The sequence below is a fragment of the Aegilops tauschii genome, chromosome 5, assembly GCF_002575655.3.
Source record: "Aegilops tauschii subsp. strangulata cultivar AL8/78 chromosome 5, Aet v6.0, whole genome shotgun sequence".
Taxonomy (NCBI): domain Eukaryota; kingdom Viridiplantae; phylum Streptophyta; class Magnoliopsida; order Poales; family Poaceae; genus Aegilops; species Aegilops tauschii.
Window position 1 is genome coordinate 475,001,162 of NC_053039.3, and position 23,844 is coordinate 475,025,005.

The window sequence follows — 23,844 nt, forward strand, 5'->3', positions numbered from 1 at the left end:
TCGCCGTTTATTTTGCAATCTTTACTTTTAATCTTTATAATAAAAATACCAAAAATATTATCTTATCATCTCTTTCAGATCTCACTTTTGCAAGTGGCCGTGAAGGGATTGACAACCCATTTATCGCGTTGGTTGCAAGGTTCTTATTTGTTTGTGTAGGTACGAGGGACTTGCGTGTGGCCTCCTACTGGATTGATACCTTGGTTCTCAAAAACTGAGGAAAATACTTACGCTACTTTGCTGCATCACCCTTTCCTCTTCAAGGGAAAACCAACGCATGCTCAAGAGGTAAACGGGCTTGGGCTTGGCATATTGGCATTTTAAGGAAGAGGCCCGGCCCACGGCCCTAAGCCCTAAGGGCTTTTCAGGGCTTTTTACTAGATGGGCCGGGCTTGGGCTTGAAAATTAGGCCCGATGATAGGGCTTGGGAGGGCCTGGGCCTAAGTTTTCTGTTGTGGGCTTTTTTAGGCCCGGCCAGGCCCATGGCCAGATATAACCACCACCACACCGTGGAATGGAATGTGCAAATGCAGAGGGATAGTACTCCACATATGGTTACGGTTACTCCCAATAACTGATTATAGGATCCTCCCAATAATGTTTTGGGAGTTTTTACACATAGAAAGTTTTTTGCCTTTTTCACCGACAGTACATTTCTTGGTATTTTTTCACGAAAACTCACATGGAAGTAGATTGAACATCTAGGTTTGATATTCCAAAATTCCAGATTTTTTTAATTTTCCATTTTTGTTCTTCAAATATAATATTTATATAGGGGGTGGAGCACCCAAGTGCGTCGAATCCTGTTTCTAGCATTGCTGCCCTACAGTTTTTGCAGGGATAGTGTAGATCATATGCACATTTTTCACCAAAAAATTCATACGCACATGAGTAAATAGCAAAAAATTATAGGCGGATAAGATCTGACCCCACCCATCCATGTTGTTTTCTGGCCCACCTACGGTTCTGCTGCTTCCTCCATGTAGCAATATGTCTCCCCTACCAAAAAGCTAACTAGACGAGCCTAGTTTCACGTATATTCGTGAAATTGGAGCTGAGCAGCCGACACATAATGATGCGCACATTTTTTTTTCATTTATGAAAAGAAGGATTACCTTGGCCTCCGCATCAAACGATACGTGCATATTTTATATACAAGTTTGATAAAAATAAAATAATTTGATTTATGAACAACCTACTACCTACCACTCATACTCCCCTTTTCTAAATATAAGTCTTTTTAGAGATTTCAATAAGAATTACATACGGATTTATATAGACATATTTTAAAATGTAGATTCACTTATTTTGCTAGTCCGCATTGGAATCTTAAAAGACTTATACTCCCTCCGTCCCAAAATTATTGTCTTAGATTTGTCTAGATACGGATGTATCTAACACTAAAACGTAACTAGATACATCCCTAGACAAATTTAAGACAAGATACATCCCTAGACAAATCTAAGACAAGAATTTTGGGACGGAAGAAGTATTTAGGAATAGAGGGAGTAGTAGAAATATTTACTATATCTTATGAAGGATGGAGAATTTATTTATGAAAACAATAATGAGAATCAAACAGACCGCAGTAACAATCAATTCGAAGGCTGCAGTGGCTTAGCAGATGATTAAACACGATGTCACTCTAAGTGGTTCTTGCCCTTCTCCTTGGACTGCGGTGGCACCAGATCGCCGCAATCATACCACAAGGTATCGGCGAGCTTGGGGAAGATGAACCTGTAAAAGATCAAGTCACGGAACAGCTTGACAAAGTAGCCGCGCAGGCCCTGCGCGTCGGTCCCGCCCTGCTGAACCCAGCCCGACAGGTAGGCTCCGGCGACCAGCCAGGCGGCCCGGCCACGGCGCTCCGACACGTAGGCCGCCACCCCCTCCGCCGGCGTGGCCGCCCGCGACAGGGCGCGCGCGAGCACCACCGCGTCCTCCAGCGCCGAGCATCCGCCCTGCGCCAGGTCCGCCGTCATGGGGTGGAACGCGTCGCGGGCCACCGTGGCCGACCCGCGACCGGCCGGGCCCGTCAAGATGGACCAAGGCGACCGGTAGAGCAGCGGAGCCCACGAGACGCTGTTGTGGTCGGAGTGGCGCACCACGTCCAGGTACTCCGCCGGCATGTGCCTCCCCAGGTTGTTGGTCACCTCCCGCAGGATCTTGGGCTCTTGGCCGGGTCCGCGCCGGCTTCTTCCTCTGCCGCGGCGACGGTGTTGTTGACGAGGAACCAGTAGACCTCCGTCTCGCTGATGGGCACCATGCTGGCCCTCAGGCCCGCCGAGAGGAACTGCCGGAGCTCCCTCTTCATGCCGTGGCCGTCCGGGTAGACGGCGAGGCCGCGGACGGCGGACCGGCCGCATGTCACCGGCTCCGACAGGCCTAGCCACCGCGCCACCACCGAGTGCACCCCGTCGCACCCGATCACCACCTGATGGTGGATTGGACGACGTTTACAAGACAAGACGACTTAGGCTAGGAGTACGTGCAGATGCGCACTACTACAATTAATTGTGGCTTGGTCGATTACCTTGGCTCGGATCACTGTGCCGTCGTCTAACCGTAGAACGGAGGTCTCCGGCGAACCCTCCTCCTCGGCTGTAGTCTCACTGTCGATGGAGACGAGCTTGGACGAGAAGCGGATGGTGCCCGGCGGGAGCTCCTCCGCGAGCGCTTCCAGCAGCGCCTTTCGATCCGCCGGCCTCGCCTTGATTTCACCGCTTCATTTTTGCATCCATCGGTTTAGCCAAATTGATCAGATTTAATTGGGATCGGATTAATGAATAATCCAACAGAAAATTTGCTTCACCAACAGACCTGTTTTCGCGCCCAGCGAAGCGAAACACCTGAGTTGCTCCATTTTCAAGATTGGTCACCTGAAATCTGCATGCAGCAAGAGAATCGACTCGAAGTACGTAATTTTGTTTTCTCTTGTTGACATATACTACTGTACTACTAACTAACGACGCACGTTTCATAGGCGTCGTAGCCGGACATGAGCTTGTGCGCACGCCCAGCGCGCGCAGCGCGAACCAGCCGCTAGGGAAGATGGTGAGCGCGGCGCCTGTGGCGCGCAGCTCATCGTGCCGCTCCAGGACCAGAACGCCGCCGCGCACGCCGGTCCGACGCATAGCCAGCGCGGTCGCCAGCCCTGCGCGCGATCCCGGCGCCCACGATGACCACCTCCGCCTCCGCCTCCACCGCCGATGACATCGTCACCTCACCTCACCTCACTGGCTATCTCGTGGGCGTTGCTCAATTATATGCTTAGGACGGACACCAAAGGTCTCGTTAGACATCGGTAACAAGCGTGCCAGATCTAGCACAAGTATGATCTGACGAATTTTTTTATTTATCCTGCTGGGTGTTGGGCGATTGAACATAATGTTCATACTGCTCGTCCGGTCCAGAAATTAAACGCAGTGGCCGATCCAGTGGGTGAGTGTCACTGGTGCCGTGCTAAACTTTGTGCTATACTTTTTCACAGTAGCTACTCCAGTGTCCAGTATCTATCTTGAATATTGGGTCAGTCAATTTTGGTTGAAGGAAGAAACCCGTCGGAGGGGAAGAAGAAGGTCGCTGGGCAGGCTATTGTTGGTGTCAAAACTGGCGGATCTCACGTAGGAGCTCCCGAACTGTGCGTCTAGAGTCGATGATAACAGGGGACAGGGGACACGAGACACGATGTTTACCCAGGTTTGGGCCCTCTCTATGGAGGTAATACCCTACTTCCTGCTTGATTGATCTTGATGAATATGAGTATTACAAGAGTTGATCTACCATGAGATCGTAATGGCTGAAACCCTAGAAGTCTAACCTGTATGATTATGATTGCCTCTACGGACTAAGCCCTCCGGTTTATATAGACACCGGAGGGGACTAGGGTTGTACAAAGTCGGTTACAGAGAAACGAATCTTCATATCTGAACGCCAGGCTTGCCATCCACGCCAAAGAGAGTCCCATCCGGACACGGGAGAGAGTCTTATGTCTTGTATCTTCACGGCCCATCAGTCCGGCCCATGTCCAACAGGTCGGACGCCCGAGGACCCCTTAATCCAGGACTCCCTCAGTAGCCCCTGAACCAGGCTTCAATGACGAGGTGTCCGGCGCACAGATTGTCTTCGGCATTGCAAGGCGGGTTCCTCCCCCAATCACTTGAAAGTATCCTTCAAACACCGAAAACGTGTCCGGCTGTGCAAAACAAGTACCACACACACAACCGCAGAGAGTATAATATTTCACGAGTCCAATCTGCTGACAACTTTTGTAGCGTGACATCACGTCCCTGCCCGGTCATTATTTCGGACCGTTTTTTAGCCTCCAGCTTCATATTTCGAGATGCGGTTTTATTGGCACGTCTTGTCAAAGCAGATATCATGTCCCCTTATTGCGGGATTCTCATCAATACGGGCATGGGTAATCCAACCGTTCCGTTGGCATGATCCCTTGGAAATAGGCAGGCTTTAAGGCCTACGAGGAGACGTTTGATATTCATCGCCCTTATAAAGGGGCACAGACCCGTCTTTCTCCTCTACGCCTACCTCTTCCTCAACCTTTCCAACCTTGAGTTCCAGGACCCAGGTTTCAACTTAATTGCTCCGAGTCTCCTAGCCATGTCCGGACCCAGCCCTCAAGGCCAGTGGGTGGCCTCCTCTGTCACAGAGGAGGATATCGCGAAGCTCCAGGCGGCAAGATACCTGACCGCGGAAATCCTCCACAGGCTCCCTGCTAAAGGGAAGGTTATTCCTACTCCCAGATCCGGTGAGAGGGTCGTATTCATCTCCCACTTCCTCTGGGGGCTAGGGTTCGCTCTCCATCCCTTCGTTCGCGGACACATGTTCTATTACGGGCTAGATTTTCATGATCTAGCTCCGGACTCCTTCCTTCACATCTCGGTATTCATTGTCACGTGCGAGGCCTTTCTCCGCATTCCCCCACACTTCGGCTTATGGCTCAAGACTTTTAATGTGAAGCCGAAGGTAATCGAGGGAAAGCAAGCGGAGTGTGGCGGTGCTATGGTGAGCAAGCTCACCAATACTGCTTGGCCAAAAGGTTCTTTCACGGAAACTTCCAACCTATGGCAGCGGGAGTGGTTTTACATCACTGAACCCCGTGGTACCAAGTGGGCAGCTACACCTGCGTTCCGATCTGGCCCTCCACTACGGCTCACATCATGGATTAACAAGGGGCTGGACTGGGGACCAATTGATGAAGTGCATACGCTACAAAGCCGCATCCGAAGTCTCCTCGAAAAGGACACCGGCCTTATCAATGTAATCCAGGTAATGCTAGTCCGCCGGGTCCTACCGTGCCAGCGACGGCCCCTCCGCATGTGGGAGTTCAATCCGGAAGGACCACGGACCCTTCAGTACTTCTTTGGCACGACGCACAGAGGAATGTGGAAGTTATTCTTCGGGACACGAAAACAGTGGCCGGATACCACTGAAGACATCGGCCTCGGCTGCAACCATCCGGATACCTCGGTAAGCACTCGACTCCCGAACACAACTTAGTTAAATATCCCGTAGTAATATACTGAGGAGACAATCTTTGAACAGGGCTGGATAAAGAAGGCGGAACGAATTAGGTGTTCGGCCCCTCTTCCCAAAGACTCAGCTGATCCTGTGTTAACAAGGACGCTGGCTCCAGCGCCATATCAAGTGCCGGCGAAGGAGGAGAAGGAGGAGAGCAAGAAGGCCAAAGGTGGCCTCCATTCTAAAGGTACACCTGACACTATGTCCGGGGAGATTGGAACTCCCTCTTCCGAAGACAAAAGAGAAGCAGAAGCTGGCCTTCCTTCCCCTTATGGGAAGAAAAGGACCGCCTCCGAAGATTTGGAGGTTAAGGCTCCAAAGCGAGGGAAGATGTCCCTGTCATGTGGTTCGGGCTTGGAAGGCGACGTTGTCGTGCAGTTCCTCCATAAGGACAAGCCCCTAGCCGAATCGTAAGTGAACAAGGGAGTCCTAAACATATCACGTTCCTTTCCGGTTACAAGGGTAACATTTAAAATATATGTTTGCAGTCCGGCACGCAGCCTTCCTCAATAGTCTTCCTCCTCGGGGGGTCTTCTTCCGGAGCAGATGGAAAGCGAGACGCCCCCACGGACCTTCTCGCCCAATAGGGCGGACGACTTCGAGGTGTCGTCCCGAAGGATCTCTTCCGATTAGCAAGTGATGCGAGGGATGATGAAGACCACGCCCGAAGGTGATACTTCGGTAATCCAGGGTGCGGGGCGTGCGGCCCCTTCGGGGACCAACAATAAAGGCCCCGAACTATTCGGTTTACAGTCGGAGACGACTCTAGGGTCGAGTAGACATATCTCTTCGAAGGGAGTCCGTACTCCTGCAGCCTCTTCCCGGAATCCGGAGGCGCCGGATACATTGATGGACATGTTGCAACATGCATCCATCTCAGAGGAACAACGTACCTTAATGGGTACGGTAGTGGGGAGAATTCTGTCCGCGAGAAGCAGGTTGAATGAAGCCTTCACGAGCCTGCTAAGAGGCTTCGAGGTATGCAATGTAATATCTTTAATTGCACTGTACATGCAAAATGCACCTGTGTATAGATAGTTGCCCCTGAGACTCTGGTTGGCGTTCAAAAGAAGGCGATCAGAGGATCAAAAAGATATTCCTAGGAATAATCTATTTAACTAGAACATAGGTTGTTACGTCCATGGCGACTGCCCATGCTACAGAGGTTGCAAGTCTGAAGCAGAAACTTGATGTGGCGGATGACGACATCACACTAATTAATAGGCGGCTCGACGAGGCACAAGGTATGTTTTGGGGTAGTCAGTATATGTATGTAGAGTAACATGAGCGCGAAGCTGAGAATTATATACTAAGATATGTATAACTGCAGATAGTGCTGCCTTGGTTGAGACCCTTCAGTCTGAGCTCGCCCGGGCCAAGGAGCAAGCCAGGATGAGTAGTGCGGCTGCCGAGAGGGCAGCTGCTGAGTTAAAGGCCGAACAGACTGCTCGACGCTAGTGTGAGGAAAGAATATCTACCATGGCGCCGAGCTAAAGGATGCCACTGTCCGATGTGAATTCCTCGATAAGGATAACAAAGCAAAGACGTCCGATCTTCACAAGGCCTTACGAGAGGCGAGAGAAGCACGGTCCGAGTCTAGGGCGGCTCGGGAGGAGATCCGGCAAGCTGGGGAGATAGTGGCTGGTAAGCCCTTCTTATTACAGACTAAATTCGGTGATCCGAAGTATGCCTTGCTTAATCAAATGTGGAGTTCTCCAGACGCATTCTTGGATTTGCCGAAGAGTGTATCCGATGCTGCGCAGTTTTACCAAGCGCAGGAAGGACATGCAACAGAGAAGCTTTTCTGGTCGCAATTCAGCATGCCAAAGCGTCCGCTGTTGCTGAACGAACAGATGGCCTAGTGGGCCGAGCTCCACAAGATATCCGGATCTGCCATGAAGGACGTCGTGGTCCGGCTGTGGCCGACTAAGCCAATTCCGTATAGCTATTTTGGTTTGGTGCATCGACTTGTTGATGCAGTGCCGCGTATCGACGCCGTTAAGCGGTCAACGTGCATTGAAGGTGCACGAATGGCCCTTGCTCGCGTCAAGACGTATTGGGCGAAGATGAAGGCCACCGATATTGCAGCAAAGAGCCCGCCCGGGGGCAAGGATCATCACACACTGGAACAATATTTTGAGGATGTCCTAGAGGGCGCCCGCTTGATAGAGGGTCAGTGCTCGAAGGATATGATATTCGAGTGAATGTACCGAAATTGTAAAAACAATATTATGATATATTATAGGCTATGCTTTTTTTGCCTGTAATTTTTGATGCCTCCTGTGTGTCCGTTTTTGTATAATCTGAAAGTTTACCAGTCGTCGGCTTCGGCCCCCTCGCATATAATACGGGGGTGTTCGGAAAAGCACGTGATCACTCTTGACCCAACGTCTTGGTCCGTGAAGGAGGTGTCAATGCAGCGAACTAGGCAATCGGACTATAGGGCTTTAACACTTTCACTTAGCCATAGGAGTTTGAAGGCGGGTCTACGATATAGCCCCTGGTATGTACACGGTTATCCGAACGGTGCATTACATAGCTGACCAGAAGAATGGTCCTTCGTGTAATACGGAAGGAATCGCGAAAGATTCTGGTAAGTCATCAAGTGGTTGACCAGCTCTCGCCGTATCATGACAGTCAGTTTTCGGCTTTCTCTACTGAGGCGCTTGACCAGATGAATTGGAAACGCAATCGCAGTAGTTCTCCCTTTACTACCTTAGCCGATAGGGCGGAACGTAAGATAGTAAGCACAGGAGCCAGTCAACCAACCTATTGACCAAAGACATGATTCAGAGCTGATGCATATAAGGCAGAACTCGTGACGCCGAAGTGTGCTATAAAGCTGTTTGGACTTGTCAGCAACTCATATGTTGCCATATCGAGCCCCTAGCAATTTGTGCCGAGGTGCGTGCGTGAAACAACGGAAGAAGCAAAATTTAGTTCTTTAGAAAAAGCAAATACTGAATACGGACTATGTTCACTGATTGACACGTCAAACGCGATCTTGCAGATTATAACGCCACTACACGGGCTATTTAACATGCCGGGGGTCGAAGGCTGAGGAAAAAAGGCACTTTACTGGTTTGAAATAAAGAGTGTGGTCTACAAAAAATCATTTGGACCTCCTGTCACACGTCTGCGCTGCCTTGCCTCGGTGAAAGGACTCCTTGGTAGGAATAGCCTTTGGTTATCTATACGAAGCCGGACTCAGAAAGAGTCCGTGAGACGACCAGGCTTTGAGTCACTTGTGGTAAAAGATAAAAAATAGTTAGAAAAAAAGAAAGGGAAAAGGCTATGTGAGTGCGGACCGTATTGTAGGTCCTTCCGGATTGTGCCTCCGCCGATGACCAGGGTATTTTAAGTGCATAATTATGTATGTGCGGTACAAACTTCGCGGCTATATGAGGCGAACTACGGAGGCCAAACTGCTAATCCAGCTTTGGGCTTGATCGGTCCTGTTTAACAGAGACCGGCGGCTTGATGGCCGATGAGATACGCGGCTTGATGAGGCCGCTCTGTGCTTCGGCTGCAGTAGCCATAGTATGCTCCTCTATATGGAAGGAGCGTTCCGTATTACCGTTTACTGTGATGACGCCACGTGGACCGGACATCTTAAGCTTTAGATAGGCGTAGTGTGGGACCGCACTAAAACGAGCGAAAGTGGTACGCCCGATCAGTGCATGGTAGTTATTGCGGAACGGGACGATATTGAAGGTCAAGCCTTCGCTTCGAAAGTTGTTCGGCGAGCCGAAAACGACTTCCAGTGTAATGCCGAGTACTGCTCCCTTGAAGGTAGTTGTGGTGGGCTTGATTCTTGAAGGATCAATGCCCATTTTGCGGACAGTGTCTTGGTAGAGTACATTAAGGCTACTGCCGCCGTCCATAAGGACTTTCGTGAGATGGAACCCACTGATAATTCGGTCGACGACCAGGGCTGCCGACCCTTCGTGACGGATACTGGATGGGTGGTCCATGCGATCAAAAGTGATCGGGCAGGCCGCCCATTGGCTAAATTTTGGGGCGATCGGCTCTATGGCGTAGGCGTCCCATAGTGCGCGCTTGTGCTCCCCTGTAGGGATGTGTGTCACGTATACCATGTTTACTATTTTTACTTCGGGGGGAAATTGCTTCTGATCCCCGGTGTTCGGTTGGCGAGTCTCTTTGTCATCGCTGTCACTGGGCGGCCCCTTCCCCTTGTGTTCAGCATTGAGCTTGCCGGCTTGTTTAAAGACCCAACAACTTCTGTTGGTATGATTGGCCGGTTTATCGGGGGTGCCATGAATCTAGCAAGGCCGGTTCAGTATCTTGTCTAAATTGGATGGTCCGTCTTTGTTTGCCTTGAATGGATTTTTCCGTTGACTGGGTTTTGAGCCGCTAAATCCAGCGTTGACCATCATGTCTTGCGTTCCTTCATTGTTATTTCGATGCTTTTGTTTATTGCGTCGTGGCTTGCCATTGTATCGAACTTCGGAAGTGGCCGGATCAGTAGTGATGTTGCTTCTACGAGCTAGCCAGCTGTCTTCTCCCGCGCAAAAGTGGGTCATCAGAGCAGCAAGGACTGCCATGGATTTTGGTTTTTCTTGACTGAGGTGACGGGCGGGCCACTCATCTTGGACGCTATGTTTAAAGGCCGCGAGGGCTTCGGCGTCCGGACAATCGACAATTTGGTTCTTTTTAATTAAGAACCTAGTCTAGAGCTTCCTGGCTTACTCTCCGGGCTGTTGGACTATGTGACTTAAGTCATCGGCATCTGGAGGTCGGACGTATGTACCGTGGAAGTTGTCGCGGAAGGCGTCTTCCAGGTCCTCCTAGCTGCCAATGGAGTTTTCGGGCAGGCTGTTCAACCAGTGCCGAGCTGGTCCGTTGAGTTTTAGTGGGAGGTATTTGATGGCGTGAAGATCATCCCCGCGGGCCATATGAATATGGAGAAGGAAATCATCGATCCATACCGCAGGGTCTGTTGTCCCATCATATGATTCGATGTTCACGGGTTTAAACCCTTCTGGAAATTCGTGCTCCATTACTTCATCAGTGAAGCAGAGGGGGTGTGCGTCGCCGCTATATCGGGCCACGCCGCGACGTAGCTCGGATGGAGTCCGTCTGCGGTTTTTGGCCCGGGCGTGATTATGCTTGTCACGTCCGGCTAGATAGCCGTCGTCACGTGTCGAGGCATGCCCCCGCGATCCATAGATCGATCTGGTCTGTCCTGCTCTACTGTCCAGGTCCTGCCGCAGGTCATATGTATATCCCCGAGCTGTTTTATCTCTGCCTTTACGGCGAGGTAGTACGGGTTGGTGTTCGGCTTGAGCTGCCGCTTTGTCCCGGCCACGTGGTGGTCGGTCAGCTGCATTACGCGCTGATGGTACAGGCTCGAGTGCCTCGTCATCAAATGTAGGTAGCAATGTGCGCTTCGGGTAACTTTTGGTTGGGCGCTCGAGGCCGTATTCCTCGGCTGCGAGGACATTAGTCCATCTATCGTTGAGCAGATCTTGATCAGCTTGAAGCTGCTGCTGCTTCTTTTTCAGGCTCCTTGCAGTGGCTATTAGCCGGCGCTTAAAGCGCTCCTGCTCGAGAGGTTCCTAAGGTACGATGAAGTCTTCGTCACCGAGGCTCAACTTATCCTCGGAGAGTGGAAGATAATTACTGTCCTCCGAGTCTTCGTTTATGGCCTGTTCATCAGGGCTAACTTGCCCATCTTCCCATTCATCCTGTTCGGAAGTTGGCTCAACGGGGTCTTCATTGTCTTCGGCATCGTCCAGAGTATTGTTTTCTCCTGTGCCGATATTGCTGTCTTTTCCATGGCGTGACTTAGAGCGGCGCCGCTGACGTTGGCGCTTTGGCTGTATCTCAGGAGGTTTATCCTCGACTGGGTCATCCTTGTCGTTGCCGCTATTCTCTTTGGGTGTATCCACCATGTACATGTCATACGAAGAAGTGGCCGTACAGTGTCCGGTAAATGGCAGGTTTTGGGCCTCCTCTTCTCCGGCATCGTCGTCCATAGCGTCGATGTCTTTGGAGCCGTAATCGAGCATGTCGGTTAAGTCCTCGACAGTGGCTATAAGGTGGGTGGTGGGTGGGACGTAAAATTCCCTGCTCTCAGCCCCTAGTCCGGGCTGGGCATAGTTCGGATGTTGCTCCTCGGTAATGACAAGGGATCGCATTAAGTCCAGAGCCTCGCTTAAAGGCGAGGTTTGGCCCGAGAGAAGAGAGTCCGTGGAGCACGGCGAGAGGGAGACTCCTTGGCCGAACTCACACGATGCTGAATCCGAGGATTCGGAGCCAGTGTTTGGAGAAGGGTCTGGCTTCACGATGGTTGCCCGCGACACTTCTTCCCCCGGCACTCCCACAATGGGCCTAGTGGCCGCAGACAGTCGGACAAGCTCAGGGAGCCCGTCTTCGGACCTGGCGACACGCTCCGGATCTAAGGCCAGAGCGGAGGTTGGGGGCGCGAATCCTTGGAAGATCAAGTCTCCTCGGATATCAGCGACATAGTCCAGATTTCCAAAACTAATCTGGTGACCTGGGGCGTAGCTGTCGATCTGCTCTAGATGGCCAAGCGAGTTGGCCCGCTGTGCGAAGCCGCCGAACACAAAGATCTGGCCGGGGAGGAAAACCTCCCCCAGGGCAGCATTTTGTAGATGATTGATGGAGCCATCAAACCTTCTAGTGACGACACAGCGGAACTCTCAATGAAAGCAACAATGTCGGTGTCAAAACTGGCGGATCTCGGGTAGGGGGTCTCGAACTGTGCGTCTAGGGTCGATGGTAACATGAGACAGGGGACACGATGTTTACCCAGGTTCGGGCCCTCTCTATGGAGGTACTACCCTACTTCCTGCTTGATTGATCTTGATGAATATGAGTATTACAAGAGTTGATCTACCACGAGATCATAATGGCTGAAACCCTAGAAGTCTAGCCTGTATGATTATGATTGCCTCTACGGACTAAACCCTCCGGTTTATATAGACACGGAGGGGACTAGGGTTGTACAAAGTCAGTTACAGAGAAACGAATCTTCATATCCGAACGCCAAGCTTGCCATCCACGCCAAAGAGAGTCCCATCCGAAAAAGGGAGAGAGTCTTCTGTCTTGTATCTTCACGGCCCATCAGTCCGGCCCATGTCCAACAGGTCGGACGCCCGAGGACCCCTTAATCCAGGACTCCCTCAGCTACCCCAGTATCCATCTTAGGGTTTCGGGTGGGGGAGGTGGTAGACGGCGGCGGGAGGGGGGGTGGGGCGGCGGTGTGGCTTCGCCGGAGAAAAGCTCGTCACAGGCGGGGGGGGGGGGGGGGGGTGGGCTAGAGGGATGGCCGGGGCGGCGGTTGAGGGGAGGACAGGGCGGCCGGCCTAGCGCGGGGGCGCCACCGGCCGCGGGTGGCGGAGGACGGCGGCTATGTTGGGAATCGTAGCATAATTTAAAATTTTCCTACGCTCACCAAGATGCATCTATGGAGTCTACTAGCAACGAGGGGAAAGGAGTGGATCTACATACCCTTGTAGATCGCGAGCGGAAGCGTTCCAATGAACGTGGATGACGGAGTCGTACTCGCCGTGATCCAAATCACGGATGACCGAGTGCCGAACGTACGGCACCTCCGCGTTCAACACACGTACGGTGCAGCGACGTCTCCTCCTTCTTGATCCAGCAAGGGGGAAGGAGAGGTTGATGGAGATCCAACAGCACGACGGCGTGGTGGTGGATGTAGCGGCTCTCCGGCAGGGCTTCGCAAGCTTCTGTGAGAGAGAGAGAGGTGTTGCAGGGGAGGAGGGAGGCGCCCAAGGCTTAGATGTTGCTGCCCTCCCTTCCCCCCACTATATATAGGGCCAAGGGAGAGGGGGGGCGCAGCCTTGCCCCTTCCTTCAAGGAAGGGTGCGGCCAGGGGGGAGTCCTTCCCCCCCAAGGCACCTCGGAGGTGCCTTCCCCCTTTAGGACTCTCCCTTCTTTCTTATCTCTTGCGCATGGGCCTCTTGGGGCTGGTGGACCCCCTTGGTGGACCCCCGGACCCCTTTCGGCACTCCCGGTACAATACCGATAAAGCGCGAAACTTTTCCGGCGACCAAAATAAGACTTCCCATATATAAATCTTTACCTCCGGACCATTCCGGAACCTCTCGTGACGTCCGGGATCTCATCCGGGACTCCGAACAACCTTCGGGTTTTCGCATACATATATCTCTACAACCCTAGCGTCACCGGACCTTAAGTGTGTAGACCCTACGGGTTCGGGAGACATGCAGACATGACCGAGACGCCTCTCCGGTCAATAACCAACAGCGGGATCTAGATACCCATGTTGGCTCCCACATGTTCCACGATGATATCATCGGATGAACCACGGTGTCGAGGATTCAATCAATCCGTATGCAATTCCCTTTGTCAATCGGTATGTTACTTGCCCGAGATTCGATCGTCGGTATCCCAATACCTTGTTCAATCTCGTTACCGGCAAGTCTCTTTACTCGTACCGCAATGCATGATCCCGTGACTAACGCCTTAGTCACATTGAGCTCATTATGATGATGCATTACCGAGTGGGCCCAGAGATACCTCTCCGTCACACGGAGTGACAAATCCCAGTCTCGATCCGTGCCAACCCAACAGACACTTTCGGAGATACCCGTAATGCACCTTTATAGTCACCCAGTTACGTTGTGACGTTTGGCACACCCAAAGCACTCCTACGGTATCCGGGAGTTGCACGATCTCATGGTCTAAGGAAAAGATACTTGACATTGGAAAAGCTCTAGCAAACGAAACTACACGATCTTTTATGCTATGCTTAAGTTGGGTCTTGTCCATCACATCATTCTCCTAATGATGTGATCCCGTTATCAATGACATCCAATGTCCATAGTCAGGAAACCATGACTATCTGTTGATCAACGAGCTAGTCAACTAGAGGCTTACTAGGGACAGGTTGTGGTCTATGTATTCACACATGTATTACGATTTCCGGACAATACAATTATAGCATGAATAATAGACAATTACCATGAACAAAGAAATATAATAATAACCATTTATTATTGCCTCTAGGGCATATTTCCAACAGTCTCCCACTTGCACTAGAGTCAATAATCTAGTTCACATCACCATGTGATTAACATTCACTGGTCACATCACCATGTGACCAACATCTAAAGAGTTTACTAGAGTCAACAATCTAGTTCACATCACTATGTGATTAACACTCAATGTGTTCTGGTTTGATCATGTTATGCTTGTGAGAGAGGTTATTAGTCAACGGGTCTGAACCTTTCAGAACCGTGTGCTTTACGAATATCTATGTCATCTTGTGGATGCTACCATGCGCTATTTGGAGCCATTTCAAATAATTGCTCTACTATACGAATCCGGTTTACTACTCAGAGTTATCCGGATTAGTGTCAAAGTTCGCATCGACGTAACCCTTTACGACGAACTCCTTTCCACCTCCATAATCGAGAAAAATTCCTTAATCCACTAGGTACTAAGGATAAGTTCGACCGCTGTCATGAGATCCTTTCCGGATCACCATTGTACCCCCTTGACCAACTCATGGAAACGCACACTACATGTGCGGTACACAGCATAGCATACTATAGAGCCTACGTCTAAAGCATAGGGGACGACCTTCGTCCTTTCTCTATCTTCTGCTGTGGTCAGGTCTTGAGTCTCACTCAATACTCACACCTTGTAACACAGCCAAGAACTCCTTGTTTGCTGATCTATTTTGAACTCTTTCAAAATCATGTTAAGGTGTGCTGTCTTTTGAAAGTATCATCAGGCGTCTTGATCTATCTCTATGGATCTTGATGCCCAATATGTAAGTAGCTTTATCCAGGTCTTCCTTTGAAAAACTCCTTTCAAACAACCGTTTATGCTTTCCAGAAATTTTACATCATTTCGGATCAACAATATGTCATTCACATATACTTATCAGAAATGTTGTAGCGCTCCCACTCACTTTATTGTAAATACAAGTTTCTAACAAACTTTGTATAAACCCAAAAACTTTGATCACTCCATCAAAGCGTATATTCTGACTCCGAGATGCTTGCTCTAATCCATGGAAGGATCGCTGGAGCTAGCATACCTTTTAGCATCCTTAGGATCGACAAAACCTTTCTGATTGTATCACATACAACCTTTCCTTACGAAAACTGGTAAGGAAACCTGTTTTGACATCCATCTGCCAGATTTCATAAATGTAGCTAATGCTAACATGATTCCGACAGACCTAGGCATCGCTACGGATGAGAAAAACTCATCGTAGTCAACTCCTTGAACTTGTGAAAATACTCTTTGCCACAAGTCGAGCTTCATAGACGGTAACATTACCGTCCATGTCCGTCTTCTTCTTAAAGATCCATTTATCTCAATGGCTTGCCGATCATCGGGCAAGTTCACCAAAGTCCATGCTTTGTTCTGATACATGGATTCTATCTCGGATTTCATGGCCTCGAGCCATTCATCGGAATATGGGCCCACCATCGCTTCTCCATAGCTCGTAGGTTCATTGTTGTCTAGCAACATGACTTCCAAGACAGGATCACGCATTACTCTGAAGTAGTGCGCATCCTCGTCGTCCTACGAGGTTTGGTAGTGACTTGATCCGAAGTTTCATGATCACTATCATAAGCTTCCACTTCAATTGGTGTAGGTGCCACAGGAACAACTTCCTGTGCCCTGCTACACATTAGTTGAAGCGACGGTTCAATAACCTTATCAAGTCTCCACCATCCTCCCACTCAATTCTTTCGAGAGAAACTTTTCCTCGAGAAAGGACTCGTTTCTAGAAGCAATTACTTTTGCTTCCAGATAGGAGGTATACCCAACTGTTTTTGGGTATTCTATGAAGATGCATTTATCCGCTTTGGGTTCGAGCTTATCAGCCTGAAACTTTTTCACATAAGCATCGCAGCCCCAAACTTTTAAGAAACGACAACTTAGGTTTCTATAAACGGTGTCGTCTCAACGGAATTGCGTGGTGCCACTTTTAAAGTGAATGCGGTTGTCTCTAATGCCTAACCCATAAATGATAGTGGTAATTTGATAAGAAACATTATGGTATGCACCATATCCAATAGGGTGCAGTTATTATGTTCGGACACACCATCACACTATGGTGTTCCAGGCGGTATTAATTGTGAAACACTTTCCACAATGTCTCAATTGTGTGCCAAACTCGTATCTCAGATACTCATCTCTATGATCATATCATAGACATTTTATCCTCTTGTTACGACGATCTTCAACTTCACTCTGAAATTACTTGAACCTTTCAATAATTCAGACTAGTGTTTCATCAAGTAAATACACTCAGCATCTACTCAAATCATCTGTGAAGTAAGAACATAACGATGTCCACTGCATGCCTCGGCACTCATTGGACTGCATACATCAAAATGTATTACTTCCAATAAGTTGCTCTCTTGTTCCATCTTACTGAAAACGAGGCCTTTCAGTCATCTTGCCCATGATTTGCATGTCTCAAGTGATTCAAAATCAAGTGAGTCCAAACGATCCATCTGCATGGAGTTTCTTCATGCATATATACCAATAGACATGGTTCGCATGTCTCATTCATTTCAAAAACGAGTGAGTCCAAAGATCCATCTACATGGAGCTTCTTCATGCGTTCTATACCAATATGACTCAAGTGGCAGTGCCACAAGTATGTGGTACTATCATTACTATCTTATATCTTTTTGGCATGAACATGTGTATCACTACGATCGAGATTCATTTTAGGTGCAAGACCATTGAAGGTATTATTCAAATAAACAGAGTAACCATTATTCTTCTTAAATGAATAACCGTTTTGCGGTAAAAATAATCCAATCATGTTCAACGCAAACACCAAATCTCGATAGTAGAGGGAGCATGCGATGCCTGATCATATCAACCTTGGAAACACTTCCAATACATATCGTCATCTCACCTTTAGCTAGTCTCCATATATTCCGCAGCTTTTATTTCGAGTTACTAACACTTAGCAACCGAACCAGTATCTAATACCCTGGTGCTGCTAGGAGTACTAGTAAAGTACACTTTCATATAACGTATATCCAATATACTTCTGTCGACCTTGCCTGCCTTCTCATCTACCAAATATCTAGGGTATTACTGCTTCAGTGATCGTTCCTCTCATAGAAGCACTTAGTCTCGGGTTTGGGTTCAACCTTGCGATTCTACACTAGAGCAGCAAACGACTTGCTGTTTCATGAAGTATCCCTTTTGCCCTTGCCCTTCTTAAACTAGTGGTTTTACTAACCATCAACAATTGATGCTCCTTCTTGATTTCTACTCTCGCGGTGTCAAACATCGCGAATAGCTCAAGGATCATCATAACTATCCTTGATATGTTATAGTTCATCACGAAGCTCTACTAGCTTGGTGGCAATGACTATGGGGAACTATCACTATCTCATCTGGGAGATTAACTCCCACTCGATTCAAGCGATTGTGGCACTCAGACAATCTAAGCACATGCTCAACGATTGAGCTTTTCTCCCTTAGTTTGCAGGCTTAAGAAACTTGTCAAAGGTCTCATACCTCTTGACGTGGGCACTAGTCTGAAATCCCAATTTCAGTCTTCGGAACATCTCACATGTTCTGTGACGTTTCAAGAACGTCTTTGGTGCCACAATTCTAAACCGCACTGAACTATCACGTAGTCATCAAAACGTGTATGTCAGATGTTTCGTAACATCTACAGACGACGCTGAGGTTCAGCACACCGAGCGGTGCATTAAGGACATAAGCCTTCTGTGCAGCAATGAGGACAATCCTCAGTTTACGGACCCAGTCCGCATAATTGCTACTACCAACTTTCAACTAAATTTTCTCTAGGAACATATCTTAATCAGTAGAACTAAAGCGCAAGCTATGACATAATTTGCAAATACCTATTTGACTATGTTCATGATAATGAAGTTCCTCTGATTATGAACTCCCACTCAGATAGACATCCCTCTGGTCATCTAAGTGAAACATGATCCGAGTTTAACTAGGCCGTGTCCGATCATCACGTGAGACGGACTAGTCAAGATCGGTGAACATCTCCATGTTGATCGTATCTTCTATACGACTCATGCTCGACCTTTCGGTCCTCCGTGTTCCGAGGCCATGTCTGTACATGCTAGGCTCGTCAAGTCAACCTAAGTGTATTGCGTGTGTTCCGAGGCCATGTCTGTACATGCTAGGCTCGTCAACACCCGTTGTATGCGAACGTAAGAATCTATCACACCCGATCATCACGTGGTGCTTCGAAACGACGAACCTTCGCAACGGTGCACAGTTAGGGTGAACACTTTCTTGAAATTATTATAAGGGATCATCCTACTTGCTACCGTCGTTCTAAGCAAATAAGATGCAAAAACATGATAAACATCACATGCAATCAAATAGTGACATGATATGGCCAATATCATCATGCTCCTTTGATCTCCATCTTTGGGGCACCATGATCATCTTTGTCACCGGCATGACACCATGATCTCCATCATCATGATCTCCATCATTGTGTCTTCATGAAGTCGTCACGCCAACGATTACTTCTACTTCTATGGCTAACACGTTTAGCAATAAAGTAAAGTAATTTACATGGCGTTATTCAATGACACGCAGGTCATACAAAATAATAAAGACAACTCCTATGGCTCCTGCCGGTTGTCATAATCATCGACATGCAAGTCGTGATTCCTATTACAAGAACATGATCAATCTCATACATCACATATATCATTCATCACATCTTCTGGCCATATCACATCACATAGCACTTGCTGCAAAAACAAGTTAGACGTCCTCTAATTGTTGTTGCAAGTTTTTACGTGGTTTGTAGGTTTCTAGCAAGAACGTTTCTTACCTACGTATGACCACAACGTGATTTGCCAATTTCTATTTACCCTTCATAAGGACCCTTTTCATCGAATCCGTTCCGACTAAAGTAGGAGAGACAGACACCCGCTAGCCACCTTATGCAACTTGTGCATGTCAGTCGGTGGAACCTGTCTCACGTAAGAGTACGTGTAAGGTCGGTCCGGGCCGCTTCATCCTACAATGCCGCCGAAACAAGAAAAGACTAGTAGCGGCAAGAAGAATTTGCAAACTCAACGCCCACAACTGCTTTGTGTTCTACTCGTGCATAGTAACTACGCATAGACCTGGCTCATGATGCCACTGTTGGGAATCGTAGCATAATTTAAAATTTTCCTACGCTCACCAAGATGCATCTATGGAGTCTACTAGCAACGAGGGGAAAGGAGTGGATCTACATACCCTTGTAGATCGCGAGCGGAAGCGTTCCAATGAACGTGGATGACGGAGTCGTACTCGCCGTGATCCAAATCACCGATGACCGAGTGCCGAACGTACGGCACCTCCGCGTTCAACACACGTACGGTGCAGCGACGTCTCCTCCTTCTTGATCCAGCAAGGGGGAAGGAGAGGTTGATGGAGATCCAACAGCACGACGGCATGGTGGTGGATGTAGCGGCTCTCCGGCAGGGCTTCGCAAGCTTCTGCGAGAGAGAGAGAGGTGTTGCAGGGGAGGAGGGAGGCGCCCAAGGCTTAGATGTTGCTGCCCTCCCTTCCCCCCACTATATATAGGGCCAAGGGAGAGGGGGGGGCGCAGCCTTGCCCCTTCCTTCAAGGAAGGGTGCGGCCAGGGGGGAGTCCTTCCCCCCCAAGGCACCTCGGAGGTGCCTTCCCCCTTTAGGACTCTCCCTTCTTTCTTATCTCTTGCGCATGGGCCTCTTGGGGCTGGTGGACCCCCTTGGTGGACCCCCGGACCCCTTTCGGCACTCCCGGTACAATACCGATAAAGCGCGAAACTTTTCCGGCGACCAAAATAAGACTTCCCATATATAAATCTTTACCTCCGGACCATTCCGGAACCTCTCGTGACGTCCGAGATCTCATCCGGGACTCCGAACAACCTTCGGGTTTCCGCATACATATATCTCTACAACCCTAGCGTCACCGGACCTTAAGTGTGTAGACCCTACGGGTTCGGGAGACATGCAGACATGACCGAGACGCCTCTCCGGTCAATAACCAACAGCGGGATCTGGATACCCATGTTGGCTCCCACATGTTCCACGATGATATCATCGGATGAACCACGGTGTCGAGGATTCAATCAATCCATATGCAATTCCCTTTGTCAATCGGTATGTTACTTGCCCGAGATTCGATCGTCGGTATCCCAATACCTTGTTCAATCTCGTTACCGGCAAGTCTCTTTACTCGTACCGCAATGCATGATCCCGTGACTAACGCCTTAGTCACATTGAGCTCATTATGATGATGCATTACCGAGTGGGCCCAGAGATACCTCTCCGTCACACGGAGTGACAAATCCCAGTCTCGATCCGTGCCAACCCAACAGACACTTTCGGAGATACCCGTAATGCACCTTTATAGTCACCCAGTTACGTTGTGACGTTTGGCACACCCAAAGCACCCCTACGGTATCCGGGAGTTGCACGATCTCATGGTCTAAGGAAAAGATACTTGACATTGGAAAAGCTCTAGCAAACGAAACTACACGATCTTTTATGCTATGCTTAAGTTGGGTCTTGTCCATCACATCATTCTCCTAATGATGTGATCCCGTTATCAATGACATCCAATGTCCATAGTCAGGAAACCATGACTATCTGTTGATCAACGAGCTAGTCAACTAGAGGCTTACTAGGGACAGGTTGTGGTCTATGTATTCACACATGTATTACGATTTCCGGACAATACAATTATAGCATGAATAATAGACAATTACCATGAACAAAGAAATATAATAATAACCATTTATTATTGCCTCTAGGGCATATTTCCAACAGGCTAGGCCGGCGGTACGTGCGGTGGTTACAGGAAGAAGACGAACAGTAGATCGGGCTGGAGGTTGAAGAAATCAATCTGACCATTCATTTCAAATCTGACGGTTGAAAACAGGTCGACTGACCCAAATCAAATATTCAGTCAACTTACCGCTAGCAAATCCCATACTTCTTTAAACACGGTGCAGACGCAGATGCTCACGCACACACGCTCGCCCCTATGAATGCACGCACAAACACCAATACGCCTATGAACACCTTCGAGAGACTGAGCCGACACATCATTTTGAGATTGACGAAGTTGTCACAAATGCCTTTTTAGTCGACGGCACGTCTCCTCCCACTAAACACACATCACTGAAAGGTATGAACTAAATTCAGAAAATTCAAGCACTGATGTTGAAGTCTAGAACTTGAACACATGATGGTGCTATACTGTCCAGCATTACACCATCTGCCACTGTGCTTAGAATTATTGTTGTTTGTCCTTCTTCCTTTATGAGTGAGCCTATTAAGCACGTAATTTTTGGCAACCACATTATGTAATCAATGGACAAGTTAGTTGGTATATGCATTATGTTCATTGGAGACCTAGCTACTTTCAGAAGTTGGACCACACAAGAGTTGTTTTCTTGTATCCCTCATGCTTTAATTGCTTCCATAAGTTTATCTCTTGACAGAACTTCTGAGTATCGTGATTATTAGGAAAGATAGGATAGTGTAGGATATTATTCTACCTTGCCTTGTACTCTAAAATGATCATGTATTCCTATATATATGTCCATGAGGCTCAAGCAAAACAACGAACTATTTCACCAATCTCTCTCTCCCTTCTAACATGGTATCAGTTTCCGGGTTCTAAACACTAGCCGTCGTCGCTTCCGCACCCGCATGCCGCCCCCGGGGCGATCGGCCTCCATGACCGCCATGGGGGGCCACACCGCCCGTACCTAGGGTTCGTCCACCGGTCGTGTTGACCGGCTGCCCTAGAGAGTCTTTTTCCCGAGCCCTTGCTCCTGGTTTTTTCGCTCTCTCGCCGGTCATTTTGATCGGCGTCTTTCTTTTTGGTTTTCCAATCTATACTTGATCGGTTTGCGTCACCCGCCGCCGCTGTCGAACCCCGTGCGCCTCTACTCCGACACTGGCGCGACCGGCCGGCCTCCTCACCGACCCGGCAGCCTCGCGCGACCAGCAGCCCCTAACGGCCGTCGTCCGCGCGTTTGCCCGCCTGCCCCCCCAACCCAGCGGCCTCGCGCGACAGGCGGCCCCTCATAGTCATCGTCCGCGCGTCGGCCCGCTCGTCGCCCCGACCCGGCGGCCTCACGCAACAGGCGGCCCCTCACGGTTGTTGTCTGCGCGTCGATCTACGCCGGCCGTCACCGCCCTGTCCCCAAGTTCAGCGCACCCCTCCGCTAATTGAGCCACAAGCTGCCATTGCATCGCCCCGTCGGGCCGCAGCGCCGCTGCCCCGTGGCTACACCGATCCGCGCCGCCGCTGCGTCGCCCCTTCGTGCCGTAGTGCCGCGGCACGTGATCCCCGCCGCCGCCCTGAGGTCGTTCCCGTGGTTGCACCACCTCGCGCGCTGCCCCTGCGTCGCCCCTTCGGGCCGTAGTGTCGCGGCCCGCGGTCAACCGCCGCACCGAGGCCGTCCGCTCCAGGCCGTCCCCGAGGCTGCACCGACCCTCGCGCTGCCATCGCGTCGCCCCGTCAGGCCGTAGCAAGCATGGCACGCGATCCCTGCAACCACCCTAAGGTCTTCCCCGCCATCGCCCCGACCTGTCCGCCGCCATTGCGTCGCCCCTTCGGGCCGCAACGCTGCGGCCCGTGGTCCACCGCCGTCCACGTGTGTTGACTTTCACGTGATATGCATCGTGCCGCCTGCGTTGGCGCGGGAATATCACCGTCCGCGCGGTCTTCGTCACGCTGTCGGGTTCATTATCGCCTACTTCGATCACCGCCGCCGCGCTCCTTCTCTAGCCGCCGCCGCCACCACTACTCTTCTTCCGCGGCTCCACGGCGACTACCTTGACACCGGCAACCCCCCGACTCGACACTGACCATGGCGTTCTTCGCACGGCTACCTCGACGGCTGCACCACCTACGCTCTCGGCTACCTCGACAAACGGCACAAAGGGCTACCGTCTTGCTTGAGCAACCTCGTCGGTTTCCACTCCAGCCACGACTTCGCGATGCATCGACCGTTACGACTGTGGGGGGCGTCCGTTTGCTTACCTTCAAATTATTCTCCAGTCTCACCGTCTGCGTCGCTACCGTTGTGACTGCGGGGGATGTTGAGTATCGTGATTATTAGGAAAGCTAGGATAGCGTAGGATATTATTCTACCTTGCCTTGTACTCTAAGATGATCATGTACTCCTATATATATGCCCATGAGGTTCAAGCAAAACAACAAACTACTTCACCAATCTCTCTCTCCCTTTTAACAAGAACAATGAAAGGAAACATTGTTTGATGA

At 49.8% G+C, this 23,844-nt stretch overlaps 1 pseudogene; it reads right to left on the reverse strand.

Moving 5' to 3' along the window:
• Nucleotides 1-1,640: 1,640 nt before the first annotated feature.
• On the reverse strand, nt 1,641-3,216 carry LOC109743819 (monooxygenase 2-like; annotated as a pseudogene).
• Between the last annotated feature and the right edge of the window lie 20,628 nt (nt 3,217-23,844).